The following is a 26798-nucleotide window of genomic DNA, read 5'->3' as shown; positions in this document are numbered from 1 at the left end:
ATATTTTGAATAATGAACCAATATTCTTACTCTAATATTCTAAAATTTTGCTGTTACATTGTTTTATAGATCAATTTGAACTTAATATTTTAACTATCCCAACATTGCATAAAAATAAGATATAGCTAAACCTAGGAAGAAATCATAACACAAGTGGTACAAACAGGCATTTACTCAATGACAAAAGCAAAATCATGACATGAGATTTTACAAAAAGAAAGGAGGAAATTATGGACTAAATCTTGGAAAATTTCATTTTCATTAGGGAAAGGACAAAGAGAAAATAATGAAAGGAAGTCTCAGAATATCAAGAAGAAAACATGGAGAGTACATTTTCATGAAACATAAAAAGGCAAGAGGGCCTCTGATAAAAGGGCCATCTTCAGTTTCAGTAGTAAAGGAAATGTAAATATCATAAAAATTGAGGAAAGGTCACAGATTTTTGTACCCAGAAGATTAGCAATGACCTTCAAAAGAGCATCTTGTTCTTCTCAATTTGGTGATTGAGTTTGATTGCTGGCCTCTTCAGGTGGTAATAAAAGATTTGTATGTGACCCAAAGTATCACCAAGATCAATTGGAAAAAAGTGTTGTCATAGAATATTGCCACAAAAGGTCAATTTCTCAATGCCCTTATACATTTTATTGTCAAGATGAAATACAGTAACTATTGCTCAATGGACATTTGGTTTGAGTCTCCATTTCTAAATGCATTAATCCTGACTTTCATCTTCTTTGTGAAAATAGCCTCTTTTTAATTAAAGCAGATATTTGATTTTGATAAACTGCTTATGCAAATAACTTTATTGTAATATAACAGTTGTGCAGATAGATATCAATGTTCTGAGTGCAAGAGATCTGAGCACTTTTTTTATGAACTGAATGTAAGTAAATATTTTGTCCAAATAAACATTGAGCTTTTCTAGTTGGCTTCAAGGGGTACTACACACATGGGCACATATACACAATATGCACACAATACACATTAGGACTTTTAATTCAGCATGGATCATGAACCATTGTTTATAAAGCTTTAAGTTTTTTTCTGAAACCCAGCTATTCTCACTCTTTGTGATAGATGCCAAGATTTGATTATAATCATTAGAATCCCAGAACCCAGCTGAACTGAATGAATAGATGGTCTCAATTTCATTTTAAAAATGATACATACTCCAATTTTGTAAAGATGGCCCATGGGAAACAGGAAGTGACCCAGAGATGTTATCTTCTCCATTCCAGTCCAGACATCTCTGAAGTAGAAGGCTTGTAACTCTCTTTCTGAAACCCAGTCATACTCAAAATGCTGAAAAGGATGGATTTCCCCCTTTGAAAATGTCACAGGGCATCCAGGAAATCTCTTTTAGCTTTATCTTGGCAAACAAATGTCCACTGATCAATATAAATGAGGAACATGTACATCAACATCAATAGGAAATGACTTTTGTGAAGTATGATTTGATTCATGGCATAGAGTGACCCTTACCAAGTTCTGTGCTATTATCAGCTTGAAAGAAGATATCATAAAAGGGGCCTCCAGATGACTGTCATTTTCAAGTGGGGTGTTCTTAAGTTATAGACTTCTGCCACCTCTGAGATAAATGACTGGCTGCCCTTGACTGACCCTTTCTTTAAAGAAGGGAAGCCTGTCTTTACAGACACAGGAATGTATCCTGGAAAACTTTGAAAGACATAGTATTTAGAGACAATTTTATTTCTTTATCATCTGATAGTTCTCTATTTCACTTCTCAGGTTTTTATCACTTGCTGGTATACGTGTTGAAAGGAGATCATGAGGTCTCAGCACTTTTTTTCCTTGGCTTCTTAAAGACTCACTCCATTGAAAGTACAATCTTGTATTTAGTGGAGGTAGCAAACATTATGATGTCACACCACAAGGGCAACGCCTAACTTTGTGCTTGCTGAGCAGTCTGCAATAATTATTTAACAATAACATCCTGTTTTCTTCATAGTATTTTTCATAGTAGGAGAGTAGAAGAACCACTTTGTGGTCTGTAATCACTGATGAGATTATATAGACTATTTTACCATGCAGTGACAAATATTTCATGGAAGTCTAGTCCAGAAAGTTGGAATAGTACCTACCAGTTTGTTGCAACTGTTATGGGGCCAAAATCACTTTCTATTTAGTTTTGAGAGGGAGAATAGGAGAGGAGCTGACATCTGGACCCTGAAGCCAGAGCAATTGGGTTCAACTCCTAGGTCCAACCCTTAATAGCTCTGTGATCTTGTGCAGACTCTAGCTCCCCATTCCTAGGTAGCTTCGTGCAGAGTAAGGATAATGCAAGACCTATTCATATCGTTATTGTGAAAATAAAATGACAAGTGTTTAAGTGCTCAACACCTATTAGCTGCTGCTATTCATATTTTTTCTTTTCCTTCTCCTCTTCTTCCTCTGTCTCCTCGTCCTCTGTATTATTATTATAATTACAGAAATTTGACAGCTTTTATTTTTAAATAGGACATTCCTAAAAAATAATCAGGCTAAATTCCAAACGGTGAAAAGTTATGCATGTCCTGAAAGAACTTTTACAAGTGTTTTATAAACCTGTGATCAGAGCAACTACTGAAGAAACAACTTCTAAATCTTACAAGTATCACAGAAGCTTTCTGCTTCATCATCAGCCTCCATTGAGCTTTAATGAGCCCTGCCTTTAGAATAAATGATATGAGGTTAACATATCATTTGTTCTTTACTGTTTTAAAATACATAAGTTTTTATTGATGGCATGGTGTAGGAAACGTTTTTAAAAATTTCTTTTGATTACAGCCCATAATAAGAAATATATTTCCCACCCTGATTCTGCACACACGTATGTTTGTATAGAGGCACTGCTACATTTTTATGGCGTCTTTGTGAAAATTGTTCAAAGGTGCTCCCTCTGGGTGGGTAAATTAGAAACAAATGCTATCTCTTACAGACATAGACACTGGGGGCAAATGACTTGATCTATGTGAAGATGGCTGCATGTATCCCCTGTGATCCCAGAGCTGGGTGCCTCTGTGAAGTAACCAAAATGTGCAACTTTACTAGTGAAACTGTGTTATGTCTGCACATATCTTAAACAAGTGTTTCATAAAAAAAGAAAAAAGAAAGAAAATTCCTTTACTTTGAGGAATGCATTCTAAGATTTTCTACCTTTTTAAATTCAAGACACAAGCCTGGACTAGTTTGAAATTCATTACATGTCATTATTTGGAATTTAAAAAATATTGCACTAGGCATATGAAGAAGTGGGATCCAACCAGAAAACCTGGTGTGATTTCTCTTCTACCATTTATAACCTGTGTTCTTGGGCAAGATTCTTAGCCTTCCTCAGTCTTAGTTTCCTTCTCCACCAAAATGAATAGATGTTGTTCAGTCCCTCATTTGTGTTCGACTCTTTGTAACCCCATGGACTGCAGCACACCAGGCTTCCCTGTCCTTCACCATCTATCAGAGACTGCTCAAACTCATGTCTATTGAGTCAATGATGCCATCCAACTGTCTCGTCCTCTGTCATCCCCTTCTCCAGCCTTCAATGTTCGCTAGAATTGGGATCTTTTCCAATGAGTCAGTTCTTCATATCAGGTGGCCAAAGTATTGGAGCTTTAGCTTCATGGTCAGTCCTTCCAATGTATATTCAGATTTGATTTCCTTTAGGATTGACTGGTTCAATCTCCTTGAGATTCTCAAGAGTCTTCTCCAGCACCACAGTTTAAAAGCATCAATTCTTCGGTGCTCAGGCATCTTTATGGTCATACTCTCACATCTGTACATGACTACCAGAAAAACCATAGCTTTGAAAATATGGACCTTTGTTGGCAAAGTGAAGTCTCTGCCTTTTAATACTATGTCTAGGATTTTCACAGCTTTTCTTCCGAGGAGCAAGCATCTTTTAAATTCATGGCTACAGTCACCATCTATGGTGATTTTGGAGCCTAAGAAATAAAGTCTGTCACTATTTCCATTGTTCCACCAACTATTTGCCATGAAGTGATGGAACCAGATGCCATGATTTTAGTTTTTGGAATGTTGAGTTTTAAGCTAGCTTTTTCAGTCTCCTCTTTCACTTTCATCAAGAGGCTCTTTAGTTCCTCTTTGCTTTCTGCCATAAGGGTGGTGTCATCTGCATATCTGAGGTTACTGATATTTCTCCCAGCAGTCTTGATTCCAGCTTGTGATTCATCCAGCCTGGCATTTTTCATGATGTTGAAGTGCAGCACTCACTATGCCAGCAAATAAGTTATAAGCAGGGTGACAATATAGAGCCTTGATGTACTCCTTTCCTAATTCGGAACCAGTCTGTTGTTTCATGTCTGTTTCTAACTGTTGCTTCTTGACCTGCATACAGATGTCTCAGGAGACAGCTAAGGTGATCCTATATTCCCATCTCTTTAAGAATTTTCCACAGTTTGTTGTGATCCCCACAGCTAAAGGCTTTAGCATAGTCAATGAAGAAGTAGATGATTTTGAGCTTGACTTGCTAGCATGTGAAATGAGTGTAATTGTGCAGTAGTTTGAACATTTTTTGACATTGTCTTTCTTTGGGATTGGAATGAAAACTGACCTTTTCCAGTTCTGTGGCCATTGCTGAGTTTTCCAAATTTGCTGCCATATTGATTCTGCACTTTAACAGCATTGTCTTAAGGATTTGACATTGTTCAGCTGGAATTCCATCACTTCCACTTGCTTTGTAGATTGTGATGCTTCCTAAGGCCTACTTGACTTCACATTCCAGGATATCTGGCTCTAGGTGAGTGATCACACCATCATGGTTATCCAGATCATTAAGATCTTTTTGGTACAGTTTTCTGTGTATCTTGCCAACTCTTCTTAATATTTTCTGCTTCTGTTAGGTCCATACCATTTCTGTCCTTTATTGTGCCCATCTTTGCATGAAATGTTCTCTTCAGTTCAGTTCAGTCACTCAAAAATGTCCGACTCTTTGTGATCCCATGGACCACAGCATGCCAGGCCTCCCTGTCCATCACCAACTCCCGGAGTTTTCTCAAACTCATCTCCATTGAGTCAGTGATGCCATCCAACCATCTCATCCTCTGTCATCCCCTTCTCCTCCTGCCCTCAATCTTACCCAGCATCAGGGTCTTTTCCAATGAATCAGTTCTTCACATCAGGTGGCCAAAGTATCAGAGTTTCAGCTTCAATATCAGTCCTTCCAATGAACACTCAGAACTGATATCCTTTAGCATGGTCTGGTTGGATCTCCTTGTAGTCCAAGAGACTCTCAAGAGTCTTCTCCAACAAGTCTTCTCCAAATTCTCCAACAGTTCAAAAGCATCCATTCTTCAGTGCTCAACGTTCTTTACAGTCCAATTCTCACATCCATATATGACTACTGGAAAAATCATAGCCTTGACTAGACAGATCTTTGCTGGCAAAGTAATGTCTCTGCTTTTTAATATGCTTATCTAGGTTGGTCATAATTTTCCTTCCAAGGAGTAAGCGTCTTTTAATTTCAAGGCTGTAGTCACCATCTGCAGTGATTTTGGAGCCCCCCAAATTAAAGTCAGCCACTGTTTCTCCATCTATTTGCCATGAAGTGATGGGACCAGATGCCATGATCTTAGTTTTTGTGAATGTTGAGCTTTAAGCCAACTTTTTAACTCTTCAAATCAAGAGGCTCTTTAGTTCTTCTTCACTTTCTTCCATAAAGGTGGTGTCATCTGCATATCTGAGGTTATTGATATTTCTCCCTGCAATCTTGATTCCAGTTTGTGCTTCTTCTAGCCCAGTGTTTCTCATGATGTACTCTGCATATAGGTTAAATAAGCAGGGTGACAATATACAGCCTTGACATACTCCTTTTCCTATTTGGAACCAGTCTGTTGTTCCACGTCCAGTTTTCTTAGTATGTCTAATTTTCTTGATCAGATCTCTGTTTTTTCCCACTCTATTGTTTTCCTCTATTTGTTTGCATTGATCGCTGAGGAAGGCTTTCTTATCTCTCCTTGCTATTCTTTGGAACTCTGCATTCAGATGGGTATATCTTTCCTTTTCTCCTTTGCCTTTAGTTTCTCTTCTTTTCTCAGCTATTTGTAAGGCCTCCTTAGGCAACCATTTGGCCTTTTTGCATTTTTTTTTCTTGGGGATGATTTTGATCCCTGCCTTCTGTACAATGTTATGGACTTCCATCCATAATTCTTCAGACACTCTGTTTATCAGATCTTATCCCTTGAAACTGTTTGTCACTTCCACTGCAGTAAGGACTTCAGATCAGGAACTCCTTACTGCAAAATTCAGACCTAAGTTGAAGAAAGTATGGAAAACCACTAGGCCATTCAGGTATGATCTAAATTCAATCCCTTATGATTATACAGTGGGAGTGACAAATGAATAGATGAATGTAGACTTTATATGTCTGAAGTGAGAATAAATGAGTTAATGTATGTAAAGCATTTATAATGCGGCCTGAGACAGAGCAGCTATGTTAGCTATTATTAGTATTACTGATTGACAATTACATTTCCACTGAGCATCCTCTTCAAAGCCCAGTTCTTCCTATACCACTACCACACTGAGAAATAAAAAAGCAAGTAGGATATGGGGACGTGTGAAGTAGATGGCAGCAGTAGTCACCTGGTCTGGTTCTGAGAGTTTGAAAGAGGCTACATTATTGCAGGTAGATGCAGCTGTAGGATATCTCTTTTTTTCTCATAAGGAAGCTTAGAAAATCACAAGACTTTGCAAGTGAAAGTTTGCAGTAAATTGTAGAACACTCTACAGACATTGATGCTTACCATTTAACACACATTTATTAAACAGTTGCTTGGGTCAAACATTGAGCACTATGCTGGAGATGAAGAGGCTTTATTCTGGAGAAAACCTGGAAGAGTCAAACTTTTAAATAATTAGAGAAATAAGATGGTTGAAATTTAAAGGTCCAAATGTAACTATATAGAGATTAGAGAAAGAAAAATAAGCTAAAATAACTGATGCTTAAACTGAGTCTAGAGTAGAGTGTGATATTTCAGTCAGATGACAGTAGGACTTTAGCTACATTTATATTCATTAACCATTGCTATTATAATTACAAGCAGTGCTGAAGTGAAACAATTCATGGACTCTGGATTTAAATAGAATTTTATATGGCCGGAAATTAGGTTTGTGAAGGATTATGGATTGGGAGGGTTAGTAAGAAAAGGTAAGTAAAGACTGGATCTCAAAGTACATAAATTAAAATTTGTTATGTTATCTCAAGTTTGGCTTGTTATTCTCTGTGGTATTATTTTCCTTAACTTTCATCATTCTATTTCAACCTCTATCCTAATTTCTTGTGATGAAGATGCAAATCAGTATTGCACAACCAGTTAGTGAATGAATTGGGTTAAAATTCAGTTTGTTTGAAAGGAAGTTGAGGACTTAGGAGGTGAAATAAATGAGTAATAAAGGGTGGTATAAAGTAGATATAATTATGGTACATCGGCTATTCATTTAACTTTTGTGTGAAATTAAGTAGTATTTTTATTCAGTTAATTGCTTTCAGTTATTTTTAAGTAATGCAGTTGTTGCTGTTCAGTCACTAAGTTGCGTTTGACTCTTTGCAACCCCATGAACTACAGCATATCAGACCTCCCTGTCTTTCACTCTCTCCCAGAGTTTGACCCAAGTTCATGTCCGCTGAATCACTGATGCTGTCCAACCATTTCATCCTCTGCCACCCTCTTCTCCTTTTGCCTTCAATCTTTCCCAGCATCAGAATCTTTTCCATTAAGGTAACTCATTTCATCAGGTGGCCAAAATATTGGAGCTTCAGCTTCAGCATCAGTGCTTCCAATGAGTATTCAGGGTTAATTTCCCTTAGGATTGACTGTTTTGATCTCCTTGCTGTTCAAGAGACTCTCAAGAATCTTCTCCAACACCACAATTCGAAAGCATCTGTTCTTGGTGCTCAGCCTCCTTCATGGTCCAACTCTTACATCTGTACGTGAGTACTGGAAAAACCATAACTTTGACTATACAGACATTTGTCAGCAAAGTGATATCTCTGCTTTTTAATATGCTATCTAGGTTTGTCATAGCTTTCCTTCCCAGAAGTAAGCATCTTTTAATTTTGTGGTGAGAGTCACTGTCCTCAGTGATTTTGGAGCCCAGGAAGAGAAAATATGCCACTGTTTCCACTTTTCCCACTTGTATTTGTCATGAAGTTATGGGACTGATTACCATGATCTTAATTTTTTGATTGCTGGGTTTTAAGCCAGTTTTTCAGTCTCTTCTTTCACCTTCATCAAGAGGCTCTTTCGACAAAGGAGGCAAGAATATTCAATGGAGAAAAGACAATCTCTTTAACAAGTGGTGCTGGGAAAACTGGTCAACCACTTGTAAAAGAATGAAACTAGAACATTTCCTAACACCGTACACAAAAATAAACTCAAAATGGATTAAAGATCTAAATGTAAGACCAGAAACAATAAAACTCCTAGAGGAAAACATAGGCAAAACACTCTCCGACATAAATCACAGCAGGATCCTCCATGACCCACCTCCTAGAATATTGGAAATAAAAGCAAAAATAAACAAATGGGACCTAATTAAAATTAAAAGCTTTTGCACAACAAAGGAAACTATAAACAAGGTGAAAAGACAGCCTTCAGAATGGGAGAAAATAATAGCAAATGAAGCAACAGACAAACAATTAATATCAAAAATATACAAGCAACTTCTGCAGCTGAATTCCTGAAAAATAAACGACCCAATCAAAAAATGGGCCAAAGAACTAAACAGACATTTCTCCAAAGAAGACATACAGATGGCTAACAAACACATGAAAAGATGCTCAACATCACTCATTATTAGAGAAATGCAAATCAAAACCACAATGAGGTATCATTTCACACCAGTCAGAATGGCTGCTATCCAAAAGTCTACAAGCAATAAATGCTGGAGAGGGTGTGGAGAAAAGGGAACCCTCTTACACTGTTGGTGGGAATGCAAACTAGTACAGCCACTATGGAGAACAGTGTGGAGATTCCTTAAAAAACTGGGAATAGAACTGCCATATGACCCAGCAATCCCACTGCTGGGCATATACACCGAGGAAACCAGAATTGAAAGAGACGCGTGTACCCCAATGTTCATCGCAGCACTGTTTACAATAGCCAGGACATGGAAGCAACCTAGATGTCCATCAGCAGACGAATGGATAAGGAAGCTGTGGTACATATACACAATGGAATATTACTCAGCCATTAAAAAAAATACATTTGAATCGGTTCTACTGAGATGGATGAAACTGGAGCCCATTATACAGAGTGAAGTAAGCCAGAAAGAAAAACAACAATACAGTATACTAATGCATATATATATGGAATTTGAAAGATGGTAACGATAACCCTATATGCGAGACAGAATAAGAGACACAGATGCATGGAACAATTTTATGGACTCTGAGGGAGAAGGTGAGGGTGGGACGTTCTGGGAGAATAGCATTGAAACATGTATATTATCATATGTGAAACAGAACACCATTCCATGTTCGATGCATGAGACAAGGGCTCAGGGCCGGGGCAATGGGATGATCCAGAAGGATGGGATGGGGAGGGAGGTGGGTGGGGGGTCCAGGAGGGGGAACACATGTAAACCCATGGCTGATTCATGTCAATGTATGGCAAAAACTATTGCAATGTTGTGAAGTGATTGGCCCCCAACTAAAATAAATAAATTTATAAATAAAAAAAAAAAAAAGAGGCTCTTTAGTTCATCTTTGCTTTCTTCCATCAGAGTGGTTCATCTGCATATATGAGGTTGTTATTTCTCATAGCAATCTTGATTCCATCTTGCAGCTCATCCAGCCCATCATTTTGCATGACGTACTCTACATTTGCAAAGAGATCCAATCAGTCTATCCTAAAGGAAATAAGTCCTGAATATTCATTGGAAGGAATGATGCTGAAGCTGAAACTCCAATAATTTGGCCATCTAATGTGAAGAACTGATTCACTTGAAAAGACCCTGATGCTGGGAAAGATTGAAGGAGGGAGGAGAAGGGGATGACAGAGGATGAGATGGTTGGATGGCATCACTGACTCAATGGAGATGAGTTTGAGTAAACTCTGGTAGTTGATGATGGACAGGGAGGCCTTGTATGCTGTGGTCCATGGGTCACAAAGAGTCGGACACAACTGAGTCACTGAACTGAACTGAACTCTACATATGAGTTAAATAAAGAGGGTGACAATATACAGCCTTATCTCCCAATTTTGAACCAGTCTGTTGTTCCATGTAAGGTTCTAGTTGTTGCTTCTTGACCCACAAACAGGTTCTTCAGGAGACAGCTAAGGTGGTCTGGTATTCCAATCTCTGTAAGAATTTTGCATAGTTTATCATGATCCACACAGTCAAAGGCTTTGGCATAGTCAATAAAGCAGAAATAGATGTTTTTCTGGAACTCTCTTGTTTTTTTGACCTTTCATTGGGTATTTGCAATTTGATCTCTGGTTCCTCTGCCTTTTCTAAATCCAGCTTGAACATCTGGAAGTTCACAGTTCACGTATTGCTGAAGCCTGGCTTGGAGAATTTTGAGCATTACTTTACTAGCGTGTGACATGAGTGCTATTGTGCGGTAGCTTGAGCATTCTTTGGCATTGCCTTTCTTTAGGATTCAATGAAAACTGACCTTTCCCAGTCCTGTGGCCACTGCTGAGTTTTCCAGATTTGCTGGCATATTGAGTACAGCATTTTCACAGCATCATCTTTCAGGACCAACCTAGACAGGTTATTAAAAGGCAGAGACATTACTTTGCCAGCAAAGGTCCATCTAGTCAAAGCTATGGTTTTTCTAGTAGTCATGTATAGAATGTGAGAGTTGCACTATAAAGAAAGCTGAGTGCAGAAGAATTGAGGCTTTGGAACTGTGGTGTTGGAAAAGACCCTTGAGATTCCGTTGGACAGCAAGGAGATCCAACCAGTCCTTCCTAAAGGAAATCAGTCCTGAATATGCATTGGAAGGACTGATGCTAAAGCTGAAACTTCAATACTTTGGCCACCTGATGCTAAGAACTGACGCATTTGAAAAGACCCTCTGACTCTTTGCGACCCCATGGACTGTAGCCTGCCAGGCTTCTCTGTCTATGGAATTCACCAGGCAAGAATACTGGAATGGATTGCCATTCCTTCCTCCAGAGAAACTTCCCAACCCAAGGATTGAACCCTGGTCTCCTTCTTCACAGTCATGTTCTTTACCATTTGAGCTATTTAACTCTGGGTATAAAAAATTCTAGACCATGTATTTGCTTTTTTTCTAAAAAGTGAATGTTTTGGTTAAACATAGACCACTGTCTTGTCATGGAGAAGGGGCTTGCATAACTCAATGAAGCTATGAGCTGTGCCATGCAAGGCCATTTAAGATAGATGTGTCATAGTGGAGAGTTCTGACAAAACGTGGTCCCCTGGAAGATTGAATGGCAAACCACTCCAGTATTCTTGCCACAAGAACCTGATGAACAGTATAAAAAGGCAAAAAGATATGCCACTGAAAGATGAGCCCCTCAGGTTGGAAAGTGTGCAGTATGCTACTGAGGAAGAGCAGAGGGGAATTACTAATACCTCTGGAAAGAATGAAGTGGCTGGGCCAAAGCAGAAACCATGCTCAGTTGTGGATGTGTCTGGGGGTGAAAGTCAAGTACAGTGCTGTAAAGAACAACAGAAACTGGAATGTTAGGTCCATGAATCAAGGTAAATTGGATGTGGTCAAGCAGGAGACAGCAAGAGTAAACATCAACATCTTAGGAATCAGTGAACTAAAGTGGACAAAAGTGGGTGAATTTAATTCAGATGACCATTATATCTACTACTGTGGGCAAGAAACCCTTAAAAGAAATGAAGTAGCCCTCAGAGTAACAAAAGAGTCCAAAATGCGTACTTGGCTACAGTCTCAAAAATGACAGAAAAATCTTGGTTCATTTCCAAGGCAAACCATTCAACATCACAGTAATCCAAGTCTATCCTCAAACCATTGATATTGAAGGAGCTGATGTTGACCAGTTCTATGAAGAGCGACAAGATCTTCCGGAACTAACAGCAAAAAAAAAAAAAGAGAGAGAGAGAGATGTCTTTTTCAAGTTTTGCCTTAGAGTTCTAAATGAAGCAGGGCAAAGGCTAACAGAGCTTTACAAAGAGAATTCTCTGGTCATAGCAAACACACTTATCCAACCACATAAGAGATGGCTCTACACATGGACATCATCAGATGGTCAACCTTAAAGTCAGATTTATTACTTTCTTTCTTTCTTTTTTTTTGCTGGGGAAATTTATGATCAACCTAGACAGCATATTGAAAAGCAGAGACATTACTTTGTCAACAAAGGTCCATCTAGTCAAGGCTATGGTTTTTCCAGTGGTCATGTATGGATGTGAGAGTTGGACTATAAAGAAAGCTGGGCACTGAAGAATGGATGCTTTTTAACTGTGATGTTGGAGAAGACTCTTGAGAGTCCCTTGGGCTGCAAGGAGATCCAACCAGTCAATCCTAAGGGAAATCAGTTCTAAATGTTCATTGGAAGGACTGATGCTGAAGCTGAAACTCCAATACTTTGTCCACCTGATATGAAGAACTGATTCATTAAAATAGACACTGATGCTAGGAAAGATTGAAGGCAAGAGATGAAGGGGATGTGCTGCAGTCCATGGTGTTTCAGTGAGTGGGACACAACCGAGCAGCTGAACAACAACAACAATCCATAGTGAAGATAATTGTTCGTGTTTCCATGAGAATGCTTTAGGTTTTCATAGCATGAATCCTTGCCATTCTGGGATAGTAGCACAGATTCACCTTTGTACATTAAAAATGTTAAATGATTTTTCCCTAAAATGCAACAGGATAGTTCAGCTTAAAAAAGAAGTCAAATCTCTTTTGTATAGAAACAGAAGAATTGCCACCAGCTTTGGAAAATAATTTCATCTTTTTTAGCCATAATGCTTTAAAAAAAATATTGAGTTCCATTCCTAACCAAACCACCCCATTTTCTTGCTACCAAATTGGTCCTTCCCAAACAAAACACTTTGCAAGCTCTTCAAAGGCAAGAATCTTTTCTCATTATTTTTTTTTATTTTTATAAATTTATTTATTTTAGTTGGGGGCTAATTACTTTACAATATTGTAATAGTTTTTGCCATACATTGACATGAATCAGCCATGGGTTTACATGTGTTCCCCTTCCCGGACCCCCCACCCACCTCCCTCCCCATCCCATCCTTCTGGATCATCCCATTGCCCCGGCCCTGAGCCCTTGTCACATGCATCGAACATGGAATGGTGCTCTGTTTCACATATGACAATACACATGTCTCAATGCCATTCTCCCAGAACGTCCCACCCTCACCTTCTCCCTCAGAGTCCATAAAATTGTTCCATGCATCTGTGTCTCTTATTCTGTCTCGCATATAGGGTTATCGTTACCATCTTTCAAATTCCATATATATGCATTAGTATACTGTATTGTTGTTTTTCTTTCTGGCTTACTTCACTCTGTATAATGGGCTCCAGTTTCATCCATCTCAGTAGAACCGATTCAAATGTATTTTTTTTAATGGCTGAGTAATATTCCATTGTGTATATGTACCACAGCTTCCTTATCCATTCGTCTGCTGATGGACATCTAGGTTGCTTCCATGTCCTGGCTATTGTAAACAGTGCTGCGATGAACATTGGGGTACACGCGTCTCTTTCAATTCTGGTTTCCTCGGTGTATATGCCCAGCAGTGGGATTGCTGGGTCATATGGCAGTTCTATTCCCAGTTTTTTAAGGAATCTCCACACTGTTCTCCATAGTGGCTGTACTAGTTTGCATTCCCACCAACAGTGTAAGAGGGTTCCCTTTTCTCCACACCCTCTCCAGCATTTATTGCTTGTAGACTTTTGGATAGCAGCCATTCTGACTGGTGTGAAATGATACCTCATTGTGGTTTTGATTTGCATTTCTCTAATAATGAGTGATGTTGAGCATATTTTCATGTGTTTGTTAGCCATCTGTATGTCTTCTTTGGAGAAATGTCTGTTTAGTTCTTTGGCCCATTTTTTGATCGGGTCGTTTATTTTTCGGGAATACAGCTGCAGAAGTTGCTTGTATATTTTTGAGATTAATTGTTTGTCTGTTGCTTCATTTGCTATTATTTTCTCCCATTCTGAAGGCTGTCTTTTCACCTTGTTTATAGTTTCCTTTAAACTACAGGCCAATATCACTGATGAACATAGATGCAAAAATCCTTAATAAAATTCTAGCAAACAGAATCCAACATCATATTAAAAAGATCATACATCATGACCAAGTGGGCTTTATCCCAGGAATGCAAGGTTTTTTTAACATCCGCAAATCAATCAATGTAATACACCACATTAACAAATTGAAAGAAAAAAACCATATGGTTATCTCAATAGATGCAGAAAAAGCCTTTGACAAAATTCAGCATCCATTTATGATTAAAACCCTCCAGAAAGCAGGAATAGAAGGAACATATCTCAACATAATAAAAGCTATATATGACAAACCCACAGCAAACATTATCCTCAATGGTGAAAAATTGAAAGCATTTCCCCTAAAGTCAGGAACAAGGCAAGGATGCCCACTTTCACCACTACTATTCAACATAGTTTTGGAAGTTTTGGCCACAGCAATCAGAGCTGAAAAAGAAATAAAAGGAATACAGATAGGAAAAGAAGAAGTAAAACTCTCACTGTTTGCAGATGACATGATCCTCTACATAGAAAACCCTAAAGACTCTACTAGAAAATTACTAGAGTTGATCAATGAATATAGTAAAGTTGCAGGATATAAAATTAACACACAGAAATCCCTTGCATTCCTATACTCCAATATTGAGAAAACAGAAAGAGAAATTAAGGAAACAATACCATTCACCACTGCAGCAAAAAGAATAAAATACTTAGGAATATATCTACCTAAAGAAACAAAAGACTTATATATAGAAAACTATAAAACACTGATGAAAGAAATCAAAGAGGACACAAACAGATGGAGAAATATACCGTGCTCATGGATTGGAAGAATTATTTTTATTTTTATTCCTGGGTCATGCTCAATAACATTGGAGTGCATCAATCAGTGAATGACCATATAAATGCATTTTCCATTAAATATTTGGAGAAGTTCAGTAGGAGAAACTGTATGTCATTTTTACAAAATGTCTTGCAAAAGGAGAAAGAAAAAGGAGAGAAAGAGGGAGGAGAGAGAGAGAATGTGTGTTTATTTTCCTGATCAGAACAACAGGTTTGAATATTGATGAAGTGGAACCAAAGATCCGCTGTGTGCACTGAATTGGAGTGAGACAGAAAAATACAGCAGACTTGTGACCAAACAGGAAATGCCCTAATCTGTTGACACAGCATATATTCTGAGTCCAACGAGTAAGCAGGAGAAACTGACATGAATGAATATGGTTAAACGCAAATGAAACAGCCATCAAAGATGTGTCTCTTCCTGCTTGGTTGCTGCCAGCTTTCAGAGGTGTCCAGCGACAAGGGATAGGAGAATCAGCATAAAATATTCTGAGCAGAGCACAGGTAGCTGGTTCCAGACTAGATAAACAATTTAGCAAACACCTAGGAAGAATGTCTGTAACCTTCATAAAACTGAAAGGACAGGCGAGAAATGAGATGGACGACACTGTCATGGAAATTACAGTCTCAGCGATTTGGAGACATTTCATTCTGCAGAGGAGCTGGCATACTGGAGGAGGGATAAACAGGAAGTTTGAAATCTGTCTGAAATGGCATGGCATATTTTTCTTGGGGTATGGTATTAAATGAGACTAAAAATCTCTTCAGAAAATAATATTGCTTAATGTTCAGCTCATCTTTTGAGTAACTTAAATGATTGACTTGAGTTATTTAAGCAATTGCTACACATCGGTTCCTAAAAATCATGAGACTAAATAGAGTCTTGGGAAAGAAACTGCTCTGAAGAGAAGAAACATCAGTCTAACAGTAAACTGAAAAATAAAAAAAATCACGAGAAAGTCCATTTGTATGTGCAGATCTATTGTACATAGAGCACTATTCTAGACACTCTGAAAGAAAGACAAACGGAGCAGGTTACCCATACCTTTGAAGTGTTTAGTTAAGGAGACAGGGTAACACATGGATATACCTGAATCATTAATGCAGACAACTTCTCACCAGCTGAATACACAGAGTTCAAGAGTTATCAGAATACATAGATATCAATTGAGGAAGCCTCTTTTTAAAAGGTAAGTTTTACACTATAATTTAAAGGATATATTTGAAAGATACATTAACTGATATTCGAATCTTGAGTGTATACATATATGTATATATACATATATATATATACTTATATATACGTACTTTTTTAAGCCTCAAAGGCAACATTTTTCAATGTAGAATCACATATTTTGACCATAGAAATTAGTTCCAGCATTTCCAGAAGTGTTCAGTTGAATTCTGTTAATTAGGTAGCCAATGAAAGAATAAAAAAGAACTAAATTGAGGTTTTAGAAACTATTTTTTATTGCTTTTATTTTATTTATTATTTAGAAACTATTATTTCCTTCTTGGACTTCTAAAGCACACTGATTTATTAAAGGTTTTAAGAAATCTTCCTGTGAAAAAAACTGATTTATTTAACTCAGCAATTTGGGTTATTTGACAGAATGCTTTTTAGGTATTTTTGGAAAGCCTATCAAAACGTAAGAAAACCAGTAAACAATTTTGGAATGGATGATGTAGCTCAGCTTCTCACCTTATGAGATAAAGAAATGGAGCTAAGACTCTTGCCCCTGGTTAGCAGCCCACTAATGCCTAAAGTTTAGCAAGTTGTTTTCTAGATTGCCAGCTCTGCTCTCTTCTGCTTTTAATTGTAGTGAAATTAAATTGTATTGACTTTAGTTTTTTTGTTAAAACTAATGACTTTAAGCCTGATAATGAAATTTGGATAAGATGTAAAAATCTAAAGGAAAAAATTTGGCTCAATATTATCATACATTTTCAAAATGGACTTGCTAGAAAATAGTGGCTCCTAATTTATCTTTCTATCCCCAGAGGTCTTCAAGCAGGATAATGATTTGTTGGAAGAGTTAGAAGAGACATAGCTAAATCAATTAGGTACACACGAACTCAAAAGGGCTATTTTTGCTCTAAGAGTTTGTTATTCTATTAATGCCTCGATATGGCTATGCTATAGAACCTGAGCAGAAAAGAATCCAAGGTCCAAAACTATCAACCTAGGACTTCCCTGGTGGTCCAGTGGTTAAGAATCTGCCTTCCAATGCAGGGGATGTCAGTTTCATCTCTGGGCAGGGTACTAAGATTTCACATACTCTGGGCAACTAAGTCCTACAACTACTAAGCCCATATGCCCTGGAGCCCGTGTGCCACAACTAGAGAAGCCTCAATGTTGAAACAAAGAATTGCCATGCCACAATTGAGACTTGACATGGCTAAATAAATTAACAATTATTAAAAAAAAATTACGAACCCATTTGACCAGACAAGTGCCAGGGAGAAGGACTTAGTTGCTCATGTTTGAAGAAGACATAGCCTCCAAGCAGGGTACCATGGTCACAAAACCTGGCAGAAGACTGTAGGTATTCATTCAGGCATATAGTTACATGAGGGGTGGGCTGATGAAGCCACAGAGTCAAGCAGCAAGCAAATACTTGGCATCTGGAAGCATTTGAGCAGGTGAAAGAATTACCAACACAGGGATGAGAGTCACCGGCAGAACTGTGACTCAATTCATAACATTACCAACTGCAATCCCTGTAACAGGCAGGTGGGATCTTAGGTAATTGTGTTTATATTTTGGATTCTAGAATTGAGCAGTCTGGAGAAAGAAGGCTGAGAAAGATGGAATGGCATTGGCACAATCAGGCATTCATTTAGGAATAGGCCACGGGATTCTTATCGAATTAAGGAATATAGCAAGAGCTTAGTCACCACAACTGGACTGTGAAATATACATCAGGATAACAAGAAGAGTGACACAGTACTGAGCCCCTGTATCTGTCTACTCCAAGAAGTGTTTCTAAGACCAGAGTGAGGCTGAGCCTAATGGTACAAGTCAAAAAATATCTTCAGCTGTGGGAAGAGGAAGCAAACAGTTACTTCCATCTCCAAAATGTATCTCATCAAATAGAAAAAATATAGGAAGCAAACCCTTAATTACTTTGGTATCTTCCTGCCAACAATTTATGAGCAGACACAGCAAGCCTAGAGAGTATGTAATGTTCAAGCCTATGTGTTATGTTAAGCTGAGAGCTGATATTCTTTATTTTGGTAGTGTGAAGGAAAAAAATGCAGAAAAAGGTGAGAAGTTAGCCAAAAGAAGTAAAGGAATATTTCTGTGGCTCATCATTATAGCATTGCTTTATTCTGGGAGAGACAATATTGCTTTACTTAAAACTTCAGGAATCAGACAGACCTAGGAAATCTTACCGTAATTAAAAGAGAATATACTGTGATGGTTAAGAGCATGAATTTTGAAGTCAGTCCATCTGTTTTACAACCTGGCCCCATTATTTACCGGCTTATGTCCTCAAGCATACTTAACCTTTTTGTAATTTAAATTTCTCATGTAAAAAAAAAAAAAAAACCCTGAAGATAATGAAAGCAAGTATTAATAAAGTTGTGTGATATATATGTTTATATGTATGTGTCTATATATCCAACAAACTAAAATTCACAACGTTTGGCAACACTACACAAACTCTTCGAGAAAATTGAGGAGAATACATCCTCAATCCATTTTATAAGGCCAACATTACTATGATACTGAAACAAGAGAAAAGTAGCACAAGATACAAAACCACTACAATATTGTAAAGTAATTAACCTCCAATTAAAATAAATAAATTAAATTAAGAAAAGATACAAAACAATAGCCCAATATTCCAATAGAATTTTTTAACAAAATTTTAGCAAATTAAACCCAACGGTATAGAGAAAATACTATATAACCAAGTGGGGTTTATCCTGGGAATACAAAGGACTACTCAAAAATCAAATAATGTAATTCATTATGTTCACACTCTTAATAATGAAATTACCATCTCAATAAACACATAAAAAGTATTTGACTAAATCCATCATCTACTCCTGATAAAATCTCTTGTCAAACTAGGGAGGAAAGTGAACTTTTTCAATCTGATGATAGATATTTATAAAAATCCTGCAGCTACCATCATACTTAATGGTGAAATCCAAAACTTTCTCAATAAAATCAGGCCAGGGACTTCCCTGGTGGTCCAGCGGTTAAGACTCCATGCTCCCAAAGCAGGACACATGAGCTTGATCCCTGGTTGGGAAAACAAGATCCTAACATGCCACATGACCAATAAATCAATAAAATAAAACTTTAAAAATAAAATCAGACCAAAGATAAGGATTTCTATCTCACAATGTCTATGCAACCTATAGGTTCTACTCAGTGTGTGTGTTAGTTGCTGAGTCATATCTGACTCTTTGCGACCCCATGGACTGTAGATTGCTAGGCTCCTCTGTCCATGGAATTCTCCAGGCAAGAATACCAGAGTGGGTAGCCATTCCCTTCTCCAGAGGACCTTAACAACCCAGGTCTCTAGCATTTCAGGCAGATTCTTTTCTATCTGAGCTACCAGGGAAGCCCCTACTCAGTACAATAAGGAAACAAAATAAATAAATGCATCAATATCAGAAAGAAAGAAATCTTTATTCTCAGGCATTATGATTATTTACATAGAAAACACAGGGAATCAGCAAAAATCTACTATAACTAGTAAGATAAGCAAATTCCAGTTTCAAGTTCAACATACAAAAATAAGTGGTAAATAGTAGCAATGAATAATCTGAAAAAAACTAAAAACTAATAAAAATGAATCAAAGGTTTGAAAGAAAAATTATAATCTGGGAGAAATTATTTGCAAAGACTACACATGATAAAAAGATATAAAGATAATACAAAAAGTACTCTCAAATTCAGCAATAAGAAAAAACTTGAAAACTAATAAAAAATGGGCCAGAAGGTTGAAATACACTTTCCCAAAAAAAAAAAAAAAAACATAAATAGCAACTATGTCCATAATAGGCCCCCATTAACATAGTTACTTCATGGCATCACTTCATGGCAAATAGATGGGGAAACAGTGGAGACAGTGACAGACTTTATTTTGGGGGCTCCAAAATCACTGCAGATGGTGACTGCAGCCATGAAATTAAAAGAAGCTTGCTCCTTGGAAGAAAAGTCATGACCAACTTAGACAGCTTAGTAAAAAGCAGAGACATTACTTTGCTAACAAAGGTCCATCTATTCAAAGCTGTGGTTTTTCCATTAGTCATGTATGGATGTGAGAGTTGGACTATAAAGAAAGCTGAGCGCTGAAGAGTTGATGTTTTTGAACTGTGGTGTTGGAGAAGACTCTTGAGAGTCCCTTGGACAGCAAGGAGATCCAACTAGCCCATCCTAAAGGAAATCAGTTCTGAATATTCAAGAAGGACTGATGCTAAAGTTGAAACTCCAATACTTTGGCCACCTGATGTGAAGAACTGACTCATTTGAAAAGACCCTGATCCTGGGAAAGATTGAAGGCAGGAGAAGAAGACGACAGAAGATGAGATGGTTGGATGGCATCACTGACTCAATGGATATGAGTTTAAGAAAACTCCAGGAGCTGGTGATGGACAGGGAAGCCTGGCATGCTGCAGTCCATGGGGTCGCAAAGAGTCAGACACAACTGAACGACTGAACTGAAACATAGTCAACTGATTTTTGGCAAAGGAACAAAGGAAATGCAAAGGAAAGAAGATAGTCTTTTCAAAAAATGGGCCTAGAACAATTGGACATTCAAATGCAGGAGGGGGAAGAAAAAAAACACTTTACAAAATAAATTCTGAATAAATTGCTGATTTAATGTAAAATACAAGTTTAAAACTCCTAGAAAGCAAATAAGAAAAAACCTAGATGATGATGGGTAGGATAATGACTTTTTATATAAAACATTAACAACAAGATCAAGAAACAAAGGATAAACTCTACTTTATTAAAACAAACAAACAAAAAAAACTTTTGCTCTGTGAAAGACAATATCAAAAGAACGAAAAGACAAGCCACAGACCAGAAGAAAACATTTGAAAAAGATACATTTGATAAAGGATTGCTCTCCAAAACATGCAAAAATTTCTGAAAGCTCAACAATAAGAAAATAATCTGATTTAAAAATGGGCCAAAGATCATAACAGACAGCTCATGAAAATACACTGATAACAAATAAGCATATGAAAATATGCTCCACATCATATGACATAAAGAAAATGAAAATTAAAACAATAATGATATTACACACTGATTAGAATGGGCAAAATTCAGAATGCTGACAGCGTCAAATGGCAATATTTTTGAGCTACAGGAATGTTTGTTCATTGCTGGTGGGAATGCAAAATGCTACAGCAACTTTGGAGGGTAGAATGACAGTTTCTTACAAAATTAAGTATACTGCTAGCATTCAATCAAGCAATCATGCTCCTCAGCATTTACCAAAGGAGATGAAAACTTATGTCCATGTAAAAACTTGCACATGAGTGTTTATAGCAGTTTTACTCATAACTGCCAAAATCTAGAATTTGGCAACTCACCAAGTTTCATTCAACTTTATAGGTGAATGAAAAATAAATTGTGGTACACCGAGACAATGGAATATTATTCAGCAAAAACAAAACAAAACTATCAAGTAATGAAAAGCTACGGATAGAAAAACTTTAAATGCATACTACTAAGTGAAAGAAGCCTATCTGAAAAGACTACATACTATATGATTCCAACTATATGGCATTGTGGAAAAGGAAAAACTATGGAGACAGAAAAACTGTCCATAGTTGCAAGGGATTGGGGATGGGGAGGGAAGGATGAATTACATAGAGTGCAGAGGATTTTTACAGCAATAAAAATACTCTTTATGATACCATGATGGATACATGTCCTTACACATTTGTCTAAACACACAGAATGCACAACACAAGGAGTGAACTATGCAAACTATGGATCTAGAGTGATAATGATGGATAATTATGATTATGCAGATTCATCAGTTGTAAAAAATGGACCACTGTGGTGGGGGATGTGAATAATGAGGGAGGCTATGTATGATTCATGGCAGAGAGTATTTGGGAAATATCTATCTTTCCCTTCAATTTTGCTGTAAATGTAAAATTGCTATAAAAAATAAAATCTGTTAAAATTAAAATTTGAACAAAAAACACTTGTCAATATTAGTGCTGACAAGGAAGTAGATGAAATGGAACTCTCATGCACAGCTGATGGGAATCTAAAATTACAAAACCACAACTTTGGGACACAGTTTGGCATTTAAAAAAAAACTTATACATAAGCAAGTATCTACCACATGATTTAACAATTCCACTCTTGGGTATTTGCCAGAGAGGAAATAAAGCATAGGCTCATAAAGATTTAACACTGTGTTTGTAGCAATGCTTAGTTTTAAAACCCTGAAACTAGAAAAATATGAATGTATCAACAGGTAAATTAATAACTCTTGCATAGCCAAACAATAGAATGTGACCCAGCAATAAAAAGAAATAAACTATTTGTACATGCAGTAGTATATATGAACTCAAAATAGACACAATGGATGAAAACAGCCACAAAAAAAAAAAGAGAGAGTATAGTGTATGATTTCCTCTATATAAGATTCTATAAAGCATGAGATAATCTATAGTGACAGAAAACAGATCAGTGGTTACTTGAAAAGGGAAGAGTTTAAGAATGAATGGTAGGAAGGGACCTATAAGAGGCAAGAGGAATTTTTTGAGAGTAATAGATATGTTCGTTCATATAATTCCCATCACAGTATATCACACAGTCATCACACATATAATTGTGACCAAACTATTAGAGTTTCAGCTTCAGCATCAGCCCTTCTAATGAGTATTCAGGACTGATTTCCTTTAGGATTGACTTCTTTGACCTCCCTGCTGCCCAAGGGATCTCAAGAGTCTTCTCAGTACCACTGTTTAAAAGCATCAATTCTTCAGTGGTCAGTCTTCTTTATGGTCCAACTCTCCACTTCATTCATGGAGTGGATACATGAATGAATGAGTGCTCAGACAATAAATTAATATGCCAAAGGATATACCAGGGTTTTAAAAATATATCTATTCATAAAATTAAAAGAATTTAATTCATTCATTTACCTTCATGTGGAAAGAGTCACTTAGAATCTACTTACTCTCAAAAACTTTAAAAATACAGTGCTTTATCTCATCAATTTTAAACCCAAACATATATGTGAGAATAATAATAATAACAAAAAATACGTGAAAATTTATCACCTGGAGAGCTCTTTGATTTCCTGATATTTTTACAAGTTTCTTTGGACCAAAGAAAACAAAGTGAAGATCAAGCAACCCTAAGTCTCTGGTCTTGAGAACAAGTTACAAGTGCCAACCATGTTCTCAGTAGAGAGCACACATTTCACATACCTGAATTTTCAAAATGATAATATTGCATTTTAACTGTTAGCAACAAATGTATCAATAAAAGTACAAAAAAAAATAAATTACTCTGGCCCCAAATGCTTTCAGTTCACTTCAGTTGAGTCACTCAGTCATCTCTGACTCTTTGCGACCCCATGGACTGCAAGACACCAGGCTTCCCTGTCAATCACCAACTCCTGGAGCTGGCTCAAACTCATGTCTATCGAGAAGGTGATGCCATCCATCCATCTCATCCTCTGTTGTCCCCTTCTCCTCCTGCCCTCAATCTTTCCCAGCATCAAGGTCTTGTCCAGTGAGTCAGTTCTTCACATCAGGTGGCCAAAGTATTGGAGTTTCAACTTCAGCATCAGGCCTTCCAATGAATATTCAAGACTGACTCCCTTTAGGACTGACTGGTTTGATTTCCTCGCAGTCCAAGGGACTCTCAAGAGCCTTTTCTAACACCACGGCCCAAAAGAATAAATTCTTCAGTGCTCAGCTTCCTTTATGGTCCAACTCTCTCATCCATACATGACTACTGGAAAAACCATAGCTTTGACTAGATGGACATTTGTTGGCAAAGTAATGTCTCTGATTTTTAATATGCTGTCTAGGTTTGGTATAGCTTTTCTTCCATGGAGTAAGCAACTTTTAATTTTATGGCTGCAGTCACCATCTGCAGTGATTTTGGAGCCCAAGAAAATAAAGTCTGTCACTGTTTCCAATGTTTCACCATCTCTTTGCCATGAAGTGGTGGGACCAGATTCCATGATCTTAGTTTTTTGAATGTTGAGCTTTAAGCCAGCTTTTTAACTCTCTTTCACTTTCAGCAAGAGGCTCTTTAGTTCCTCTTCCTTTCTGCTATAAGGGTGATGTCATCTGCAAATCTGAGTTTATTGATATTTCTCCCAGAAATCTTGATTCCAGCTTTTGCTTCATCCAGTCTGGCATTTTGCACTATGTATTCTTCATTTAAGATAAATAAGTAGAGTGACAATATACAACCTTGATGTACTCTTTCCCAATTTGGATCAGTCCACTGTTATGTGTCCGGTTCTAACTGTGCTTCTTGATCTGCATATAGATTTCTCATGAGGCAGGTAATGTGGTCTGGTACTCCCATCTCTTGAAGAATTTTCTGCAGTTTGTTGTGATCCACACAGTCAAAGGCTTTTGAGTAGTCAATGAAGCAGAAGTAGATGTTTTTTTCTGGAATTCTTGTTTTTTTGATGATTCAACGGATGTTGGCAATTTGACCTGGTTCCTCTGCCTTTTCTAAATCCAGCTTCAACATCTGGAAGTTCTCCATTCATGCACCGTAGATCCCTAGGTTGGAGAATTTTGAACATTACTTTACTAACATATGTGATGTGTGCAATTGTGCAGTAGTTTGAACATTCTTTGGCATTGCCCTTCTTTGGGATTGAAATAAAACTGACCTTTTCCAGTCCTGTGGCCACTGCTGAATTTTGCTGGCATATTGAGTGCAGCACTTTCACAGCATCATCTTTTAAGATTTGAAATGGCTCAACTGGAATTCTCTCACCTCCACTAGTTTTGTTCATATTGATGCTTCCAAAGGCCTACTTGAATTCACATTCCAAGATGTCTGGCTCTAGGTGAGTGATCACACCATCGTGACAATCTGGGTCATTAAAATATTTTTTTAATATTTCGGCTGTGTATTCATGTGACCTCTTCTTAATATCTTCTGCTTCTGTTAGGTACATACTATTTCTGTCCTTTATTGTGCCCACATTTGCATGATATATTCCTTTGATATTTCTAATTTTCTTGAAGAGATCTCTACTTTTTCCCATTCTATTGTTTTCCTTTATTCTTTTTCATTGATCACTCAGGAAGAGTTTCTTATCTCTCCTTGCTATTCTTTAGAACTCTGCATTCAGATGGCTATATCTTTCCTTTTCTCCTTTGCCTTTTGCAAATGCTCTGGCTTAAAATAAAAATAATTAAAAAATCCATATGGGTTCAAGCTTTCTCATTTACCAGAATGCTATTTTTAAAAACCTGCTTTTGAAGAAAGATTTTACACATGAATATTTCCTGTAAGCTGCAGCTCTCTTCTTGCCTTGTCTTATATTTTTGTGCATCCACTCAGCAGTGAAAATGATTAAATCTCCAGGTATCATTCCATCTGAGGGAAATGAAATCAGTGGAACAGAACATGTTCCAAGAATCATCTGTCTATTTATCCAGCCAAGAGTTTATGTGTTACCTGTCATTGGGTTGCCATTTCAGCAGAGTTCTGGGGTGGACTTAATATGGGAAATTCAGCCTCTCAGAATTAGAAAGGGACACAAAATTTCTTCCAGTGAGTTCATTGACATGCATGAGAGCCAGATTACAACTTTCACAGCCCTTGAAGCCCTCTAGAGATTCCCTGAGATCTCTGGAATCAGAAGCCACTTATATTATCCTTTGGAAATATTGGAGGCAAGCATGACTATTGCATGAACATTCCCTTGTCTGACAGAATCTTCTCCAAAATATTTGACTTGGGCATGTTCCACTTACCCACTTTCATCTCAACTATTTGGGGGTCCTCTAATGTACACTATTTCATCTTTACTACCTTTCTATAGCAACTGGTCTGACTAATCATCTTTTCTCTTTAGCTCCACCATAGTATCTAAATTATTGATCCAAACATCTACAAGCTCCCCATTCTCAACCTTTGTATACAGTCCTTCACATCATACTCCTAGTTCTTCAACTACTGTAATTGGCTCATCTTATCTATATATGTCAACCTCTGAGTGATCCATTATAAGTGATAGCTTTATCATCAATGATAACAGACCTTATGCTCAAGACTTCAGCCATCCTGGTTCCTCCTCTCTCCCCTGTCTTAGTCACTACTTAAAGATCTTTACTCTTTAGGAAATAAGTTCTAATAGATAATGCTTACTTTTGTGATAGCATGAGTTAGTATGACTTATTGAGTTTTTTTTTTCCAGAGAAGCATAGATACAACTCATGATGCAATAAGCAAATTTTCAATAGAGAAAAGGCAACGAGGCTATAAAAAGAAAAAAGCAATTGAAGGAGCATATGATTATTTTGTGGTATGATATAAGCACATTTTATTATTAAAACACATAGCCACACATACAATTAAAATCCCCAATAACTTGTGAGACGTTTCTACTAATTAGGAGTGTGGGCAGATTGAGTGGGATAAAATCCTAGCCCTCTTCTTAAAGATGTTTGATCTTAGACAATGTAACATTCCTTTCCAGCCTCAGGTTCCTCTTTGTAAAATGAAAATAATAATACCATTTTCCTAGGGTTGTAATGAAAAATAATTAAGATAATCCAAAAA

Source organism: Giraffa tippelskirchi, chromosome 5 (assembly GCF_054371585.1).
Source record: "Giraffa tippelskirchi isolate mGirTip1 chromosome 5, T2T-mGirTip1v1.2.pri, whole genome shotgun sequence".
Taxonomy (NCBI): Eukaryota; Metazoa; Chordata; class Mammalia; order Artiodactyla; family Giraffidae; genus Giraffa; species Giraffa tippelskirchi.
Note: the sequence above shows the minus strand (reverse complement) of the source record.